The sequence below is a fragment of the Lissotriton vulgaris genome, chromosome 5 (genome assembly GCF_964263255.1).
Source record: "Lissotriton vulgaris chromosome 5, aLisVul1.2, whole genome shotgun sequence".
Taxonomy (NCBI): Eukaryota; Metazoa; Chordata; class Amphibia; order Caudata; family Salamandridae; genus Lissotriton; species Lissotriton vulgaris.
The window spans coordinates 880,354,466-880,357,470 of record NC_141693.1 but is presented as its reverse complement, the minus strand read 5'-3'; positions in this window follow the sequence as shown (position 1 = coordinate 880,357,470).

Below are 3,005 nucleotides of genomic sequence, written 5' to 3'. Positions count from 1 at the left end.
TTATTGAACAAGCATCATTCTAGTGTAAAATACGTGTGCTGCAACAGCCATAAGACAGAAACAGATATATACGTTATAAGCATCAACAGACTAAACAGATGGTAGAATTCTACCATAGTTCAAAAACAATGAATATATGCAGGCATATAAATACGTGACAGTAATAATGCGTACTCCTACAATGCTAACCCTAAACAGATGTACCCAAGTGTACCTAGCATTTATGTAGGTGTGTAGCCAAGAATCCCTCTAGAAAAGAGCCAACCCCATTACCTGATGTGAGAATATGAAGGACCTGATCTTGGTCTCGAGTTGGACACCCCACGAGGGATGTCAGACCATGCATACTGGTGTATGTGCGTGCAGGGACCTCATCGTCTCATGTCAGTGTTTCAGCATGGAAGTCTTTCTCCTCTGCCTGGTTCAGCGAAGATGTGGTGCTTATATACCCAAAAGGTACCCTCAGGGGTTTTACCTTGCTGTGTCATGTTGGCCGACGATAACTATAGTGATGAGCCTTTAACACAGTTATTATTCACAAGATGGTTATCCTGCTGTGATTCTGAGAATACTTATGCATAATAAATGAGTCTAGTTTTCGTAGAACACCACAAAACATTTATGCAGCATCTAACTAGGTAAAAGGTCAGCACCAAAAATATTATGTAGTACAATTGCAGGGTAAATATAGGTGAAAGGTTAGAAGTCTACCCAGGCCTATATTGGGGTACATTGGGAATTATAACAAAGTGTGTTATTTTTGCCATGGGCTTCAACAGATGTTTCCCTGGTACATGTTCCTCCTGATGAGACTTTGGGATTCTATGTGGGGTCGAAACATTATTGACGTAACAAACTGATTGCTGTCCCATGAATTGTATGCAAAAAGGGGACTATGGGCCTGTTGTAATCATATTATAGACTTTTTGCAGATGTTTGTACATCAAAAACTTAATCTTGAACTTTGTATAATTGTTTAACCAACTTTGGAAATGGGTTCTTGCACAGAGAACAACCTCTTCACTCCTATACACGCTTCCGAATGAGAAATGTGGCTTATGTTGTAATAAAACTACTTTGTGAGAATAGAACGATTGAAATGACTTACATGTATCATAACATTTACAGTAACTTGCTGTTATGTAGATTTGATTTTTCTTTTGAATGAGTTCCGTGTGAACCACTGTTTTCTACATATGGAAACTGAAAGCCAGCACTTGCACATGGAAGAAGGATCAGGCCTTATGACATAATATATCTCTCACTGCTGGTATGTGATATAGGAGACATTAAACACAAAAGATGATGAGCTTCCACCTTAAGCTACGCCTTTATTAGATCTCATGTGTACTTTACTCTTGTTCATGTATCCTTGTTTTAGAGTATTGCCAGTGCAAAGGTTTTTTTCTATGTCCCTGCTGGGGCCCACTTGATACTCTCCCTATAATAACATACTGTAAATGAGAGGACATTGTTGTGATACTTGGCGAAATGTGGGAATTTATTTCACCAAAATTTAAGCTAAGTTAATGATGGGAAGGGTGGAGCAGTTTTGCCCCTTAAAGTTCTGTTGTGGCCAATGTTTCAAAAGTTAAAAAGGAACAACTACCAGTAATACCGAATCTTATGGTCCTCCTAATTCGCAGATATCTGGTCAGCTCTCTAACTGTGTATTTGTTTAATACCTCATGTAGAAATGGTATAATGTTATGCTAATAAAAATATATTTAAAACAAAATAGTATATCTCTAAATATCATTAACAAACTGTTGGACGGTGGTGGGAATGTTGCAAAGGCTGAAGGGCATTACATTCCTTTCACATTTGCTTGCTAGGTTGAAAGCACCACTGAGATCTAACTTTGTAAAGATCTTGCCTGACTTGACCTGATCAAGGTAAATGGAAATGAGGGTAAGAGTGTATGAATGATTGCACTGAGATCCCAGTAGTTGATACAGAGTCTGAGTTTCAGATTGGATTTGGCAACAAAAGAAAACAATACTACTGCTGGTGAAGTTGAGTGCTGAATAAATCCCTTTTTAAGATTGTCTTACATGGCCTTATTGTTGAAATCTCATCTTCTCATACTGTTAATGGATAGATGCATCAATGCAGGATTGCTTCTCCTGGAATTAGGTTGATCTTGAAGTCAGATTTTGTAGGAGGATAATGGGAATTAACTCCTTTCTTCCTGAATACATCAGTGAATTCTTTATATGGTGCCAGGATCTTATTCTCGTTCTTGGTTCCTTCAAAGTCAGAAGTGACAATTGTTGCAAAGTGAAGCAGGTAAAAACTTAAGTCTTTTGGTGCTTCTTAATCTAAAATCTGAGTTTTTTCCCCAAAAGAGGAAGCAAAGGTAATCTTTCGGTCCCATTCAATACTGGGATTATGAAGTATCAGCCAGCTAATACCAAGTTTGATTGGAAAAGAAAGTGTATCTAGTCAAAATAGATTTCATCAACAATGCCGGCTCCACTAGCAAAGGTCTCTTTACATGCTGCTCTTGAAGTTAAAATGATATTATCCCTTCTAGTATGTTCTCTTTTACAAGTTTGTCTCAAACAGGAAGCTCAGATTTATGGAAACCTATTGTCCATATAACATCCAGAACTCTTGAATCTACTCAGGCGTGCACTGGAAGTGAACCTCTCTCTGTGGCAATAACTACTTGAAGTAAGGAGTATGCTCCGTTGTCGTAAGTGGACACATCAGGAATCAATGTGTTTGTCCATGGTCCAGCTTTCTGGGATGAGCTAAACTGTTTTCCAGCGGATGTGGACAATTAAAAGCAAATTATTCCAATTGCCCACAGGAGAGTTAGATCCCTGGTTTTACCCATCTCTCCTTTTCTCTGTAGTAAGTCACGTCTGGGAGCCCTGTTTTTACCCATCTCTCCTTTTCCATCATTGGATTTAAAATCTGATTTAATAACAAGTACATTTAATCAGGATTGTGAGAAACTGGGATGTTGGTTGGTGGGGAGGGGTAAAACCTTACTCAAA